Raw genomic sequence first — 19,027 nt, forward strand, 5'->3', positions numbered from 1 at the left:
GAGCTATTCCAAGAACAGGAGAGAGATTCTTGGTGTGCACTGTTTCTTTCTGGCAGGGATCCCATGTATGCTTATTTACTCTGTCATAAACCAGAAAAAAATGGCAATTAAACAGCAGAGTTTGAAAGGAGAGGTGTTCCTCAGGGTCAATGAGAAAAAAAAAAAGAAGAAAAAGAAAAAGCAAGGTGAGTATAGGATAATGGGATAATCTAAGAATCTGGTCTGTATAAGAGCAATCTCCTAGAGAGTGGAGGGAAAAGTCACAGTGCTGTGCAGGTCATTCTTCTACCTCCTCCATTTCAGGAAAGGCAAGTAGTCACTTGGAGAAGGCGTCTGTGCTGAGGTGGGAATCGCACTTCATATTTCAGGTATAATCACAGTTTACAGGAGTCCCCAGGACTTGAAAGAGGCTATGCTTTGGGGCACATGATAGTTTCTTCATTATCTGTGGTTTTGTGACTCTGATTAATCACTTTCTAGACCTGTGTTTGGGGTAGAATATGGCAGCAAAGGATAAAATGTCTGTGATGATTAATTCTGAATGGCTGCAGCAGTTCACATCATGTACTGCATCATATACTGCACCTCCAGGTTCTTGCAGGGTTGCTCAGTTTTTCCTCAAGCCTAGGAAATCAAGATGACTCTACACCATCTTCTCACCGGTTTGCAGACCCCCTTGCAAGGATCTATTCCATGAAAGGAGTTCAGAACAATGCTGTAAAGCAAAACGTTTGCCCAGATAATGTATGTTTTCAATCAAAATTGCTGTTAAAAGGTAGTCTATACATTGTAATTGGAATATGAGTGTTGCATATACTACAGCACAGTCTAAGATACTGCAGCTGCTGTGGGTAACAAGTGCAGTGAATATAAGAGAACCTGCACTAGATGTGTCCTGAAAGACTGCATAAATATTTCCCAGCAATGTTAGGCTTGGAGATATCTCCTGATAATGCTGTCTTTCAGGCTGTCATGGTTCTTTTCACCTGCTTTTATATTTCAAGACCCATACATTATGAATAATAATTTTCTATGAAATATTGAATAATTCAGAAATAGAAGGATAATTTGATACTGATTTTTTTCAATCATATTGAAGAGTTTTCTTTACTTGTTACTGAAAATACAATTTTAATTCAAATCCATTTCCACTAAAGATCATATTTATGTATCACTCTATGGAGTTTTATCTGTGCTTCATGCATTTCCATTTCATGCACAGTTGAAGACCATGGAAATATTACATGACATAGAAAGAGAGGTAGAAAATAACTGGATCCAAAATTCTGGTTCAGACCCAATACCTACTATAGCTTTCAAGATGGTTATCTGCATTTTCACCCTAGAACTCTTATTTATGTAATAAAATCAGTTAATTAAAATAGTTTACTTAAATATGCTAAAAAGAAAACCATATACTAAGTAGAAAGAATGTTCTGTTGGCACAATGAAGACAAAATGTTAGGAGAGTCATGTTCCTCTCTCTGCCACAGGCTCCCCCTGTGACCTTAGCCTTGGTCTTTGAGCTGTCCGAGTGTCTTCTCAGTCTAAAAAAAGGTTAATATTCTTTCTCCCTTCATGAACATCCTCTAGACCAGTCCCAGGTTCCTCTCAGAACTACAGCCTGTGCGTGTTCATTAAATGCTTAAAGGGGAATGTCACCACTTGGGGTAAAAAATTTTAGCTCTAGACCCTGCTCATAAAAGCTACTTGAGATGCAAGGAGAGGACATAGACGGGGAATGGCAGAACTCTGCTCCATAGTTGAGCACTGGAGAAACAGTCTCTGGTGGTGGCAGAGCTTGGGGATATTGGGGATGCACTGAGATACCATCCCTCTGAGCACAGGGAGCAGTAGCCAGGTTTCTCATTGCCTCACTGCTCAGATGAGCCCTTGGTACACGCAGACTCACCAGAGCTTTTCCTCTAATTGAAGCAAGTTGGATGAACACAAAGGTAAATGATAATGTGTTTGTACTTCCATGAGTTTGCTCTTTCCCCTTCTTCAGTTTTGACAAAAAGGTCAGTGATGTTGACTGTGCAATTGAGTTCCTATTTCTTTACTCTAAAGTGAAGCTGCCTACAAGTTTACTGGCCAATTTGCTAAAGTGCTGGTAGATCCTTGTTGCAAATGGGACCAACTACTCTCAAGCAGGTAAGGCGATAAAAATGTGGGCAACATTTCTCTGCCACAAGTGAAGCAGAGAAAGAGGCCACCGTGCAGCAAGCAGAGAGATGAAAGCCATGCCAGCTATTAATAGGGACTAAAGTGTACTGCAGCATACATTTCCATGGCAAGGTGAAAAGACCCTGTGTGAAGAAGCATGGAAATATTTTTAAATATTGTAGTTCCCTGTAAATGCCACTCTCAGTTTTCAAACACTCATATTCATGAGATGTATTATTATTAGCCATAGGACAATTTATGGATGTTAATTTAATTGGTTTTTGTTTTTACTGATGCTTTGATGTTTTGAAAGACCTGCAGATGTGCTGCACATTAACGTCACAAACTGAAGGCAGCCCAGAATTTATTGAGAAAGCTGGCTCAAAAGCAATTATACTGTTTTAACTCTATTCATGTATTCACCCTCATGCTAATATGAGGACTTTTGACAATGTTAAGAGACTTTACCTATGGTTGTGGGAGGTCAGAAGCAGCTGTACAAATTGTTGTCAGTTCTGGGATTAGTTGAGAACCTGCTTGGCCTCTAGCATAAGACAAATCAGCCCAGATGCTTGTAAGGGAGCAACGCACAGGAGCAAGACTCCTGGAGTTTGCCATGCTGCCTCTTTGTCTCACTTGAGCAGTATCCCTGCCATCGCTGCAGCTTTACTGCTCCATTTTGCTGCCCCTTATTTAATGACACAGGTTCTTCCTTGATATATATAAAGATTTAAAAAAAGGTGCATAATCTTAATGTGGATCCACAAACAGTTTAGTTATATCACCAGGTAACAGAGTAAAAGTCAGTGGAAACTCAGTAATACACAATCTAAATACTTACATATATGTTTTAGGTTAGTCTTTAATGGGTTTTCTGTGCACATGGCAGAGTGTTCACATAACTGTATGGAATGTTGTGTGAAAACTGCCAGTACTTTTTAACCAGAGGTTCTTAGGTTGGGAAATATATATTCCAGATTAAGTGTATTCAGATAATTTTTAAGTGATTCTTATATTAAGTCAACCCTGTCTGCACTGAATTTTTCTCTGAAAATGTTTCTAGTGTTGTGATACCTGTTTACTGTTGTAATATATTTCATATAGTCTGAACAAGCTAGGATTGTGGGATTTGCTATTGTATGTTTCTGCTCAGAGGGTTCAGATGTGAAGTTTTTTTTGTCCAAAATCACAAATACAGCTATAACACAAAGATTTCTGCAGTTTCTCAATGTTTCTGCAACCAGAAAAAAAAGGAGAACATTTTGTTGAATTATTTTAATGTGAAATTCAGCTGTTGGTTGTAGTGTGTGGTTCTTTTTGCGGAGGCAAACTGTTGTGCAGAAGCTAATATTCCACAGAGAGAGACTAAGCTGGAGAGCACAAGCACAGTGGTGGTGAAGAGAAAATACTTAATCCTGTTTCATGCCCATTTGCTGCTTGAATATCCCTTTGCAGGCTCAAAAACCCCACGCAGCAGGTACTTTCAAAATTAACTCTCCTTTGAGGGGGTCTAGTGTAATAGTACTTAAGTAGGCTTTTCTGAGCTGAATTAGCTGTTTCAATTTTATGTTTGGCTTCAGCATTCATATAACTGTCTCTCTAGGCTGAAAAGCTCAATTTCCCTACCAGTCATGCTCCCTTTGTACCCTTTTCCCACTGCAGAGCTCGGCAACCTTTGGCAGCCTGCTCCTGGCAGCTGGATTTCCCCTCTCTGCCAGGTTCTGCTCTTTGCACATTCTCTAAACCAGATCATTGCCTGGGAGGTCAGAGTAGAGAGTCTGGGGTTTCTCTTCAAATTTCACCCAAAATAGCTAAGCTAAGGGACTTGTTCAATATACTCTGTAAAATATATATGATCAAGCTGGTTATATGACTTCTTTCTGCTACCTGTTCCAAGATATCCATTGCTTTTCTCATTTTCCTGAAATTCCTAATACAGTACTGCTCCCAGCGCTCTTGAGAGCACCAGGGTTTGTATTAAGACAGGTTGTATTAAGACAGATTAACCACATTTGCTATGGAGGGAAAAAGGAGCTTTCAGAAGCAGTAAGCTTGCTCCCCCTGCACGAAGTCACTTAATTTTACACTCTGCTACCAGCTCCTAGATGTAAAAATGCAAATACTATCTACAGGAATGCAACACAATGTGTCAATGGCTTTTACAAGTGTACCTGTGAAATTATTAATTTAATAAAAAGGAAACAGTTTTGTTTTCCTCAGAGATCACGATCAGTCTTTAGAGAATCAAGAACAAATGTGCATTGCAAGGGTGCTTTAACCTGAGGTCTGCTGAAGTACTTCTGAAAGTTTTGTAAAGCCACATGACTCTCAGAGAAAGATGACTTAATACACTCTTTTTATTACAGAAACCAGTCCAGTGATACTAGACAGTAGCTTGCAGTTTTCCTGCACATCAAAAATAAAACCGTGAGCTTCCCTTGTAAAGAGGGAAATCCTGAGCTCTAATCCTTGTCCTGAAAATGGCATGTATTTTCAATTAAAATTAAACAGAAGAAAAAAAAAAAAAAGCCTAAATACCACAGTGAGCAGAAACCTGAATCCATGCCTTTTAATAATTTCTGGAAAACATCCTTAGTAAAGGGCATCAAAGTCAAGCTACCTGGCATTTATTCCTTAACTTGTCCCACAACTCATGCATTTCTTTTCTGCACCCCCCCGCTGCCTTGCAAACACCATGGTGAATATTGTCCTACCTTCCCCATTTCAAACCCCATGTGCCAGACTATATCCCCAGCCCTAGGGAATAAGACATTTTGCTAGGAATTAATGCAGCTGATACATTCAGTTGATAAGAATTTGGTGCACCTGAAATTCAGGACTCCTACCGACTAAGCTGACATATAAAAGGATGCTGCCGCTTATCCTGTCAGCTATCTTGTACCGAACATGCGTCTGACTTCATTAACTTTAAGCAACATGGCAACTATTTGGTATAGATAAATACCAGATAAGTACTGTAATTCAACTTTATTAGAAGTGCATTTACTAAAATGTTTACAGGCGCGATCTCATTCAGGGCCTGATCCAACTATAGCAAGAATCACTTTGACTTGTATAGTTAGACCAGAGCAGCAGTGTTTTTATAAAAGACGTATATGACATGAAAGCCCAAAGGGAAATACGGTATTTTAGTGTGGAAAATACCCTCTGAATTTGTTTTTCCTATTTCAACTTATTTCTGAATTTCAAGGGACAAATACTGCAATGCATGTATTTAATAGGCAAACTGGAAAGAACAGGAAAGACTTCATAACAGATGAACGTAAGCCTGGTGAAGGTAGCTCAAACGCGAGCCGAGAGCTCCATCTGCTGCTGGGCTGGGAGCTTTTTTAAAGATGTAAAGGTGTCTTCGGAACAGGAATAATTCGTGGAAAAACTTCCTTTCTTCCACTCCCTTTATTTTAATTTTCTTCTCTCTCTTTTTTTTTTCCTCTGACTTGGCATCTTGAGAGCACTACCAGTGCTTGCATAATATTCTTATATCATCAAATGTATGCCTTTGTATGAGAAAAAATTTCCTACATCATCCTGTGACATAAAATCAAACCTTTCTTGGGCTTCACCATCTCCTCATTGTATTTCTGCATTTTCAGGAATGAATGCCTTCTGTAAAAGATACAGTAGGCAGCTAAAGTAGACAGCTTTCCCAGGGCAGTGGTGGAGTCCCCATCCCTGGAGGTGTTTAAGAGTCAGGTTGACACAGCGCTGAGGGATATGGTGTAGTTGAGAACGGTCAGTGTGAGGTTAATGGTTGGACTAGATGATCTTCAAGGTCTTTTCCAACCTAGATGATTCTGTGATTCTGTAAAAGACACTAGTCTGGTCAGTGCTCTGTATTCACCAGCATCTTTCTCCTCTGTCTTTTTGTTTCCCAGTAGCTTGCTTAATAAGGACATATTGAGGACAGTGCAGTATTGCTGTTTGACAGATACAGTACAAAACTGAGAACCCTCTGTGTCTCTGACAGTGTGACTTTCTCCTTCTCATTCTAAAAAGTTACCAGACAGCTTACATACTTTACTACTCCAATACACATCTTAGAAATGCATACAATTTATAGCAAAATAAATTGCAGTTCATACTATATTATAAACACAGCTGAACACAAGAAGGATCATCCATAATTTAGAAACACACATTGATCACAAGGTGACAAGTTCTTATCAAAAGGAACAAAAAGGACAAGAGGAATATTTTCATAAACTATTTTCTCTCAGAGCTGAACTTAACTGTAAGCACTCACAAAGTAGATCTACTGTATAGGTACAGCTTTATTTACCATCCATGATATTTGTTATTCTTACTGCAGTGAGTCTTCTTTGTGTAGGTCTGCATTAGCTCTCAGTGTGGCCCAACAGATTTTTAGGGTGACACAGTGAGTACTGAGGTTTCTATATTCACACTACACATGGTTTCAGGATGTTATTGCAGATTGTCTCCAGTCCCATGGACCAGCTGCCTCTTAGCAGCTGGGTCACATTAAATCACTACTGGAAGGAAATCCTCTCATTTGTTTTAATCCAAAATGAAACCCACTCAGGTAGAGTGTCCTCCTAGTCCACTAGGATACGACTAGAGGTTTTTTAAAGGTCCCTTCCAAGCCAAACTATTCTTTGATTCTATGAAGTGTTCTGAGAGAGCTTTGTGATGTCCACCATAAGGTGGTAAGTGAGGATGCCTGGGAGAGCCACTTAAAAAAGATGTTCCTGTTGGGAACTAAAATGTTAACCCATAAACTAAATTAATGCAGAGATAAACTTTCCACTTGAAAAAGTCAGCATTTCATGTCAAAGATGGTCTTTTTAAAACTTTACTAGGTACAATGCATTGCAGGATGCATGCTTAAGTGTATTTCAATAGAATTGTGTTCCTGGGTGCAAACATGGATTCTCTTTCTCACTCTGCACCTTGCATGCTCTTTCCTTGTTACAACAGAAAACAAGTAAACTTCCCTGGTAGTCTTTTGCATTAAGTTTAATCAGTAGTCAGCTTGAGATGAAAAGTGGGGATGTAATTCTCAGTACAGCTGGAACATCTATCACTGACATCAAGATTTTGTCTCTTTGAGCTCGGTCTTTCCTAGGGCAGAGTGCAAGCATTTTGAACAGAGGCTCTTCTCCCTTTCTTCCATCTTAAACAAAGCAGGGGCTTCTCATAGCTATATATACCTATATACACTAAATTGTGACAGATCCTGAGGAAAAATATCTTTCATTACCAGATATATATATATATATGCTTCTTAAGGTGCTTCAAATAATGTTGTTTATAACTGACAGTGAAATAGAACCACTAAGATTAAAAAAGTGGCTTGAGAATATACCACAGCAAATCCAACATCATTATCAGTCTGCTGTTAATTTCACATGTGCCGACCATAAAAAAATGAACAATAGTATTTCAATGAGGTTTATGACTAAATGTAGGCACTTATATCAGGATAGTGAAAATTTGTGTCTTTGCATAGAAATGTTCTGTACATGTGATAAAAAAGCGGAAAGCATTTACTACACCTGCAAACAAATCCTGCAAACAGTGCATATTAGGAAAACAAAGGTCTGCCTGTTGATTACTGTTATTTTGGCAGTGGGATCACAGAGGAAAAATTGCAATAGTTTGAGCAGGGAGGGAGTGAGACAGGGTAGATGGTGAGTTTGGCTGCCTTTGGCACTACAAGCTGGGTATTCTATTTCTTCTCATCTTCCTTTTAACCTTCTCAGTTGCCTTCCCTATTCTCAAAGGATGCCCTCTCCCTGCCCCCTGCCCCTCCCCTCCTCATCTGTTCAAGAAGGATGGAGAGGAGTGAGGACAGCAATGGGCAAGGTAGATGTTTCCCTGTGGAGAGTGGAGGGATCTGGCACTGGGGTACGCAGTGGGCTGAGAATGAGAGGGGAGCCACTGCACCTTCACTGAAGTGGCTACAAGAACTGGCACAGCTCTGTAGATGGGAGTGGAAGGTGACCCTGTAGCCTTTAAATAATAGCTGCCTTCAGCTCTGCCCATCCAGCTCTTTCCTGGACTTTTCAAAATTGACTGAAACCAGACATGGGTGTGTTGGACCACCTCAACCCATGATTAGAGCACTGGATAGAAATTTGCAGACCATCATTTTCAAAATTCTGTTTTAATTGGTCCAAATCATGCTAGTGGAAACTTCTGAGGTCATAAAAATGTCAGAAGTTGATATCTGTCAGGTTTCAAGCTTAATTGGCAAAATCAGGCAATGACAGGTAAAGAAAGAATCTAGGGTAAAGGCTGGGACCGTATTCAGACCATCACTAAGACAACTAAAATGGACATCAGTTCTGTAGTAAGCAGGTAGTTTTTAAAAAGAAAGACTGTGAATCTCTGTTACCCCGTCACTCCCCAGGGGATCTTGTTGGGTCCCTGCCACCATGCTGGACTGTGACATTACCAAGCACATAAACACTGCTCCTGATGGGCACAAAAGCTTTGTGTCTGGCCCCGAGATGCCTGACTGGCTAAGCCATGCTTACCTCTGACAGATAGCACTGAGTTCAGTGTCAGATGTGTCTGGTGGTTAAAATGAGGTTTCCAATTTAGCTATTGATGTGTCCTTATTCTCTTTACTTGTGAATGATCTCTGCCGAGTGACAGCAGAGTGACTATGGGCAAGACCCAGCAAAGGACTTTCAGTGCTTTTAAAAACACTTCATGGTACAATCCTTGAGCGATGTTGTGTTAGTTAACCCTGTTGAGGAGAACAGTAAACTCACCCCTTCTGGGCTCCAGGCTGGTAAGCTGCAGTGCCTTCAGTGCCAGAGAGTGCTGGGTATCGCACTGCAGTACTCTGTGCGTGTACAACCCTGACAGTGCCCTGCTGTCTATACTTGTACCACTGTCAAACCTCATCCCCCCCAAACTAAAGTGGCAGTCTAAACATCCTATCACTGTCCTTACAGAATGTTATTCCCAGCAGCCTTTTCTGAGACTATCTTGAACTCTGCAGCACTGAGATGTCCTAATCTATTACACTTGGCCTCAATTCTGTGAAAAACTTGGTTTTGTGAATCTGCAAAGTCTGCTATAAGACCCAATAGAAAACAAACATATTATTCACCAAATTCTATTACAATTGATACCTGGGTGGTCAGCTAAGATGCACCTCTTGTTCTGAAATGAACCAATTTCCTAGAAATGCCATCACTTCATCTCTCTCCCTGTGTATTAGACAGGAAGACAGCAGTGACAATAGCTATAGCAGTCAGGGTTCTTTCATTCTCCCTGGTGGTTAAAAGTTGCATGAAGTGTATTTTGCTCTGTACTTTAACACTTAGAAAGTTTCAGTTGGACCACTCAGGTATCAGAAAATAAACTGAATGCCTGGATTCCTGGGAACTCTTGATCAAAGTGTAAGGATAGTCATTGTAGCTGTGTGGCAATAAGGAACGTTCATCCCTGTAGGACATATCTGCGACCATTTTTCAAGGATTGAATAACAACATCTAGACTTTATCTTAAAAAATAGGAAGAAAAATGACAACAGATAAATTAAGTCCTAGGGGAAGAAAACATAAAAGAATAGGAAAGACTTGCAACAAAAATTATGGAATAATTCTGAACACATATACTTTATAATGATTTTTATTATTAGAAGGGTTGAAGGTATTTTGGTGCTATCATTAATTGCTTTCCTATCAATTATCTGAATTTCAGAAGAAATATTACATATTTTCCCCTCCACTGCAATTCTTGTCAGCCTACATTTTATATGAATAACACAGGCTTAATTATATACCCTCTAGTAAAATGCACACACAAAGCTTTCCAGCATGCAATCACTTATTAATTCTGAAACTAAGCTGTGATTCTATCCTATGGGCTTCATTAAGCTTGGTGGCAGCTTTAGGAAGAAAAAAATATTTTTCCTTTTCTTATAACACAGAGTGTTCTGGAGTTATAAAATTTGAAATAAGGTTGAAGGAGAAGAGCCAGTAAATAAGAGCGTTCTGGATCTTACATGTGAAGTTCAAACGGAACAAAGCAATGGAATGCGTGCTGCAGTTATAAATTTATGACTTGGAAGGTAAGGATTTGGTTCACTAGCACTTACTTTTGAGCCTTTTTCAAATCCTTTTCCCAAAGGACAACAGTAAGAATAATTAGTAATTAATTAATAATTAACTAATATTTTGAAATATGTTATTAAATTGAGGTAATGTTAAATGCTGTTGTTTCCCATGAAAAGTTAAAAGACACTTGCATTTGGACTGTGTTTCTGAAACCTGGGAATGAATTCTGCAGACTTGAGCTTGTTCCTGAAGACACCACTTCTTTTTGGAACTCCGGTGGGTGCAAGGACTAATCTATTACTTGTACTATGATAATTTGCATGCTCACACTAGAAGTTATAGACTGAGGAACATTTTCTGATGTAGGAGTAACCAAAGAACCATTATTAACACTTTTACACATTATGGCAATATTTATGAAGGGTACACATATACTGTCCCTTTGGTTTTAAGCCAAATCCAGGCAACATTTTTAACTTTGGGTTCTTGTTATCTTGCCAGAACTGTAAATAATTTCAAGCAAGCACAGACACTTTGTTAAACACACCTTTTAACTGAAAAACCATTTTTGCATGGAACAGAAAACTGACAGCTTCCTTTTTCATTTAGCGGTTATATTACTTATTTTTGACAGAATATAGGACTCACACTACTGCCTTCTGCCCTGTGTAGTCTTAGGCTGCAGTCCTTGCCTCCTCCCACCTCTTTGTACATCATTCATCCGCCTTGGCAGATGTCTCTTACTTTGGGGATTCCAGTCTTTATCTTGGCCACCTTCAGTTTTGTTCCATTGTTTCTAGTCCTTTTGCCTCCTTTCTCACTTTTCTCCAAACTCTTCATTTGTGAGTGGGCAGGTTTTTTGTGCCCTGAAAGAAGTTATGGTCTTTTTCTACAAATTGTTTTCAGGGTTGAATGGGCAGGTCCAGATTTTCTGCCTTTGGGGTCTGATTCACTTAACCCCCCCACAGGCACCTCATGGTGCCTGAGGTGTCCTACAGTATCCTGCCAGCCTCTAATTCCCACTCTGGAAGATTGCAGCTATCCTCAGGCTTCTGTTGAATACGAATGTCTCAGATAACCTCATACCTTTTGAACAGCACCAGATGTGCCTCTTAAAGCCATCATCTATCTGGACCTGGATATGAGTCTCTTCTATGCTTTCGAGTGAGAAACTGTTCAGTTTAAATCTCTAGCCTTGGAATGGAGCAGGAGTGCTTGCATGGACAGGTACATTTGAGAAGGTTTTGAAGAAGAGCATTCTCGGTTCCTAGCTCCTGGGGGTTTCTGCAGGGCTCATGATTGCATTATAAAGAAGGAGCATTCTCAGGGTGGAGGGAAGGCTTTAACAGGGCCAAACAGATCAGTGGTTCTTGGAAGGGCTGATTCTCCTCTGTCAGCCTACTCCTGGAGAGTTTCTCAGCATGCAAGAGGAGATGCCAGAGCATAACCGCTTGAGGTGTTGTTTGTGCATGAGGCTAACATTGTGAACATTTCCCAAACAATAAAACCAGGGAATTCAGTAATTATTTATTTTCGTATTGGGAAGATCTGAAGCCTTCTAAAATCTGTCTGCAGATAGCCTGAGCTCTGAAAAATTTTAGACTATTCACAAATCCCACAATCTCTTGCAGGAGATGGTGGTGAAGACTTTCTAGGAAGAAGCCAATTGATCAAGTGATATCACCAGCTGACACCATGCTTAAGGCCATGTTGGTCTGCAAGTGGTGTTACTGATGTTACTTTTCTTTGCAGGACTGCCTTTGGAGCCAGCTCTGTGGAAACCATCTGTGGATCCCTGGAGGTGCAATTACCCTGTCATGTGAATGTTCTTGGCAGTCTCCATCTATCCCAGCTGGTATTACTGTCCCCATTTTACAGGTTGGAAAACCCACAGCACAGAGCAGCAAATCATTATGTTCCCATTCACTCACAAGCCATTAGAAGAATAGAATTTACATCCTTCTCCCTCCTTGTCTGCTTGCTGTCTTCTATCTTCTGCCACAGAAGTGGCATTCATACTCATAATTTCAAACATCTTTATTAACTGCATTCACTGATTTCTTTTTATATTTTTAATGCAAGCTTTATAAAGCATGTCAAATAATCTTTAAGGGGTGGATCACTACATAAAGACAGTCTGTCAGTGTTGTTACTTTAACCTTAACCAGGCTATTGAAAAAGTACTTTTAGTCTCTTTCCCTCCAGATTGTTGTAAACCAAGAAAACAAACACAGTAGCAATATATGCTATTAACTGCAGGTTTGACCTCACTAGACAAGGATTTTATTTCATAAAAGACAATCATAAGTCTGTTCAGTTTGTTCCAGAGTTCATTTATCTAGTCTCCATCCATATTTTCAACAGTAAATTACAGCCCAGATTTGCTGCCTAGTAGCTAATCACGTGCTTTGACTGTCTGATGTTCTTCTGGCAGGCCTTAAATGTAATTTTATCTTTAAGGTCCCATATGTTGGCTAAACACTCTATTATGTGCAGGATAATAGATGGTTCCAGAGAGACTACAATGCTGTAATTCATTGGAGACAGTCTTTTAACATCATAATACATAAAAATGCTGACTAATTTCCCTTTACTTTTAATGAGTAGTTTTTGTCTGTGATCTTACAGGGTTCAGATAGAAATTGTTAGATATAAAAGCTTTATAGTTCAAGTCATGGAAGAATTACAGACAGAACTACAATATGAATTGCAGAATTCAACAATTCTTTAAAAATGTCCTTTTAGTATTAAATAAAATTTTGTACATCCAAATAGAACAAAATAAAACAAAATACATTAATAAACTAAATAAAGGACAGATTTAAAAAATGTGTCAGTGGGCATTCATGAAAGTAATTTCTTATAGTTTGCCATTTTAGTTTCATCATATGCACTTTTGAATGTATTTAGCTTGCTATATTTTATCTACCCATCTACATCAAAATTTTAAGTATTTTACAGGCTATTTGCAAGATTTCATGTGGTAGCTTCTGTGTTTCTTGTTCTTTCCAGTTATGTTCAGTTCCAAGCTTGTTTCCACTCTGAAAAGAAACTCCCTCACTTGCAGATTTTTATCTTACTAAATTTTCACTGTGTGAGCAAATAAGTGCACATTTTGTGCACAACTTTTTTAGGCAACATGTATTGCATATCCGGTATCTATGTGCAATGCTCATATACTAAAGTGACTGAATAGAAACTGAATGACATATTTCAATTGACCCAAATTATTTTTTCCCTAAGGCAATTCAGTTCACGTCTTTGAGACTCATTTGATTCAAAACTTAAAATCAGAAAAAAATGTTAAAGTAAAATTTCTCACTGTGGAAACTGTGGTTCAGCATAATCCTGGTCAGTAGTTAGTGGTCAGTGTTTTTATTTTTAACTATGAAAACATTTAATTCAGCTTCAAAATTGTGAACGTATTTCTTTTTCACCCTAATTGGCCAACACTCTTTTTCCCTACTGCTTTTTCATTGCCCTGTCTTTCACACTGCCTCCCATTATTAGAACAGCTGATATTTATAATATTTTTAGAACATTACATAACTAAATATGCTATTCATTCTCATCCCTGCAAATAGAAATGTATCATTAACCTTGTTCTATGGCTGAAAAACTGAGGTGCCCAGTTCCCAGACATCTCAGAGTACCGGTTAGCTGGGAACTCCTGCTATGCACACTAGAAGAAAGATATTTGATGGTATCTTGCTTTACTAAAAGACAATTTCCCAGTTACACTTGGGGAAGAAAGAAGGTCATCTGGTACTGTCCATAAAGGTTGCCGATCCATCTTTTCACTATACCTGTGCTGTTTCTTGTCATGACATTCTTGGTTCCCCCTGAAGTGTACAGCCTTCTTAAAGTAAATCATCAGTGATGTAGTGGGTTAACTGTGGCTGGCCAAGAGGAGTCCACCAGGCCATTCTCTCACTGCCCCTCTGCAGCAGGACAGGGGAAGAAAATCCAATGAAAAGCTCATGGGTTGAGATAAGGACAGGGACATCACTCACTAGTTGCCATCATGGTGTGGCAGGTGCACCTGCCCAATTAAAATAGGGCTTCCTGGCTGGTGAAGTGTTGGAGCTCCTGATTGCCTTGCTTTTGGGGCTTCACGGTAGTTGGGGCCTTTGGCCAATGGGAGCCGCTATTGACTACAGGCCAGATTCTGTCTGGGTATAAATGGAGTCCCCTGGGGAGCCATTTTGAGCTCATCCCCTGGAGCAGCACACTGAGGTCGAGGACTCTCCCCTTGGGTCGGGACACCGCCCAAGGAAACTCTTCGAGGTGCCTTGGGTTGGGACACTGCCCTGAGCAGGTCCTCGAGGTTGAGAGCCCTCACTTGTTAGGTGAGTGATAGAGCATTTTGGGTTGTCCTTAAACCCTAAGGAGTTGTGCTTTGTTATGCATTTTGGGTTGTCCTTAAACCCTAGGCAGTTGTTCTGTTCTCCTCTCACAGACATTCGAACCTGTAATTTACGAAGAGCTAGTTAATTGGTTAATAATAAATTTTTAATTTTTGGTGGTTCGATGTTTATTTGAGAGCCTCTGTAACAAACACATGGGTAAACCAGACTCAACTTTGGGGAAGTTAATTTAATTTGTTGGCAACTAATAACAGAGTAGGATAGTGAGAAATAAAAACAAAAAACTAAAATGACCTTTCCCCATCTTCCCCTTCTTCCCAGGCTTAACTTCATCCATGACTCTTCTACTTCCTCCCTGCTCCCTGAGCAGCACAGGGAGGATGGGGAATGAGCACTGTATTCAGTTCATAACATTTCTCTGCCACTCCTTCCTCCATGCTGTTTCCCTGCTCCAGCATAGGGTCACTCTCACAGGATACAGTCTTTCACGAACTTCTCCAACATGGGTCCTTCCCACACGCTGCAGTTCCTGCCAGAAAATCTGTTTCTACGTGAGCTCCTCTCCACAGTCCACAGTTTCCTTCAGGGTATATCCACTTGCTCTGATGTGGGGTCCTCCAAGGGCTGCAGGTGGATCTCTTCTCCATCATGGACCTCCACGGGCTGCAGGAGAAGAACCTGCTTCACCATGGGCTGCACCACCGGCTGCAGGGGAATCTCTGCTCTGGAGCCTGGACCACCTCCTCCCCCTCCTTCTTCACTGACCTTGGTGTCTTCAGGATTGTTTCTGTCACTCCACTCCACTCTTACAGCTGTTGCACAGCATTTTTTACCCTTTCTTAAATATGTTATCACAGAGGCACTACCAATGTCACTGACAGGCCCAGCTTTGACCAGTGGCGTGTCTGACTTGCAGCTGGCTGAAACTGGATCTGTCCCACACAGGGACAGCTCCTGATGTCTTCCTACAGAAGCCATCCTTGCAGCCTGCTCTGATACCAAAAAATATTTGGAAGATCCCAGTGATCAAGTAACCAGAAGCTGGTCTGTGCAACTCTGCAGAGAAAAAGCATCTGCAGTTGTACAAGCAGGGCAGCAGCAATGAGAATTGGGGGGTTCAGTTCACCTTGGTATTGGACATTACACAGGAAAAAAATTATAATCATTTATATAGAACATAAAAAAAAGAGAGAAAAATAATTCAAGACCTGAAGATTATTTCTTGTAGCTGAGAAGGTCAATCCATTTGGTTGATCAATAAGAAGACTGAGAAGTGTTTTTCCTTAGGAAGAAGGACTAATGAAGATGTTAGTAAAAAGCTTTCCAATCCAGAAAAGAAAAGGATCATAAGAATTTAAAATTGGAAGATGAAACCAGGCAAATTTAATTTGGGAATATATTAGAATGCAATCAGTGAGAGTAAGTAACACTTGAAGCAAACTACTAAGCAAACAGTTGATTCTCCATAATTTTAATTTTTATGAAGTGATGTCTTAAGTAGTGTTCTTCAGAAATGTAATTGTTACTACCTATAGTCAATTTTGCTTAAGATGGAAAGCTTTGATTTATTTTTACTCTGGGGCATAATCTTTAGGTTTTCTGTTACTCATGTATAATGAAAGTTGACAAGAACTGTACTTTATAAAGGTAGCAAATGAGAATGTTGGGCTAAAAAAGTTATTTTAGTTATGGAAGGCAGAAAATTTGTAAGAAGTACTATATGAGAGGAGTTCTATATTCCTTAAATATTTCCTCTGAGGAATGGGATGGCTGGAAGTTAAATTGAAATGAGCAGCTGCCAAATCCTTCCTTGAGTTCTAAATCACATCACAGTTTTTCTCCCTGCTAACAGTTTCCCTTAACTAGTGATCTGTGTGAGAGCACTATTATTACAATCACAGACACCTAAATTGAGAAACCAGAGCAAAGGGAATAGAGAAAAAGTCCTTGAAATGTATTCAAGAGGATTCTCCAAATTTAGAAATTGAAGTAATAAAGTAGTGGGCTTGGCCTATGATAGAAACCCCAACTTGATTTTTAAAGGATTTTTGTTAAAGAATTTTTGCTCCAGAGATGACCATAAAGTAGCAGTGAACCACAAGAGCAGAAAATTAACTGAATTATTTCTACCTATGTTTCTATTTAAATGACATATTATATGGATATGACACCTAATATCTCTCTATATTTTATGATATTTATGATATTTACAGTCTCTATCTGCATAGGCTTCAAAGCTAAAGGAAGGAATTCAGATGTTCCAGCCCAATCTAAACTAAAAGCTCTTGTTCATGTAATAACATATCTTTAGATGGGTAAAAGTGAACCCTAGTGAAGATGGGACATCACTGCATGCACTTTGTGAGCATTGCTCTGTTTAAAAATGATGGTAGAATTTTTGTTAGAGACAAGGAGTTGTTAGACTCTAGAGGCCTAGGGCTGAGGAGAGCAATGGTCTGTAGAAGCAATCTGTTTTGTGACTGCGATTTATAAGTCTCAGTCTGCTGGCATAACATCCCTCTGGTTTAAGTTGTATAAAGGATAAGAAAGGCATCCCATTCAGGCACTATTTGTCTGGATGTGGAAAACTCTCTGGTGACTGGATGTTGACCTTATTCAACAGTCATGCATAGTGTTCTCTCTTATATTTCTGAAATTTGAAACATGTTTAAAATACTGTGTTTTTAAAAAGCGACAATTTTCAAATGTTTAATGAAAAACAACACCTATACTGATAAAATACCAACACAAAACCAGTTGTACTGAAGTCATAGTAATGGTTGGAAGAGGGAAGGTCAGAGTGCATCTAGCAAGTACCAACACCTAGTATCCTGTCTCCAGCCAAGAGCAGATCCTTTGGGAAAAATCTGTAAGAACAAGGTAAGCAGAAGGAGATACTTCTTTATGCTCACTCCAAGCTGTCAGGTTTTTGAACAAAATGATTCACCTACACTTTTCCAGGTGGGCCCTACTTCCATGCTCTTAAAATCCATTTATACTTTTAGCATACAAATCATCTTGATTTGGTAATGAGCTCTATGGCCAAACTGCAGATGTGAAAAGTTCTTATTTTTAAAAATATGTTACTTGGTAATTTAATTTAGTGTCTCCTAATTCTGGTGAAATGAGAATTAGTGAATAAGCATCCAGTAATTTTTCAGTATGATAAACAGTGAATAAACATTCATTAGCTGTTTCCTTTACTGCCTTTCTACACTGCATAGTGTCTTATCTATATATCACCTTGTCTAAGCTAAAAGGTTTAGCTGGCCTTCCCTTGTCCCCTCTTTTGGAATTGGGGCTAGGTTACTAAACACTGACATTCTCACATTAGAAATGCACTGTACGTCATGGACTCTCAGCCATTCATTCATCCCTTGCTTAAAATTGGCACAAAAGTAGGATTGCTGCAACATCATGTACAGGAAGCAATATACACTGTCAGCTCAATAGGGCACTTGGTTGCATAATGATGCCATTCAAATTCTTTAGCATATTAAGACAGTAAAGCGTGCACATGAAATTCCTAACCACTGTTTATAATATTTTATAATATTTAATATATATATTATAAATAGATCTGAGGGAGGCATGTTCCCTTGGAATTACAGCAAAATATGTATTATTTTCTTGACATCATTTAGGAATTTTGGAATTGCATGTTAAAGCAAAATTGTGCATCAGCAGAATTAACACTGGAAATGTTACGGGTCTTTGACACAGCCACTGTTACCAAGTCATGATAAAAATAAGTCAGGAAGATGGGTTTGGTAATTGGTCACAAGGACCAACATCCAAAGATAAAAAGTCTTTTTGTGTAGAGGGTACATTGCCCCAAGCTGATATTACTGTGTAATTTTTACAGATTTAAATTCTTGCATTGACAGATTTTTCTGAAGAACTGCACTTCTGATGCTAAGTGCTTATAGAAGCTCCTGTAGAAGGCAGCTAAGGAAAGAAAGGGGCAGGCATGACAGAGAAAACTGAAGACAGCAGAGCCTAATGGAGCACAAAATGAATTTTCTCTGCCAGGGGCAGCACTTGGCAACAAGGAAAATTTGCAAGTATTTTGAGGCTACAGAATTTGGGACCTTTAGGGCTCTGTCTTATTATCAGCATAGTTGCTTAGTCCAATTACACAAAATATTTCAACTAACTAGTTAACACCAAATGACACTAGAAATGAAGACAAAGAGCAGAAGATTAATGCAGAAAAAGAAAAATTAACCTGGTTGTAACAGCCATACTTGCAAGCATACTCATATATGAGGGCTCCAAAAAATTCCAGTAGCTGTAGATGTTTCCATAATTTTTTTTAATTCTCTTCCTCCAGCCCTGACTGAATAGATGCTGAGTCTATGTGCAAGAACCTTTCCTTCTTCAGCTGCTGGGAAAGAAGTGAAGAGAAACAAGTGATACTAAGGGCATTAAAAAAGCTAC

Source organism: Strix uralensis, chromosome 3 (assembly GCF_047716275.1).
Source record: "Strix uralensis isolate ZFMK-TIS-50842 chromosome 3, bStrUra1, whole genome shotgun sequence".
NCBI lineage: Eukaryota > Metazoa > Chordata > Aves > Strigiformes > Strigidae > Strix > Strix uralensis.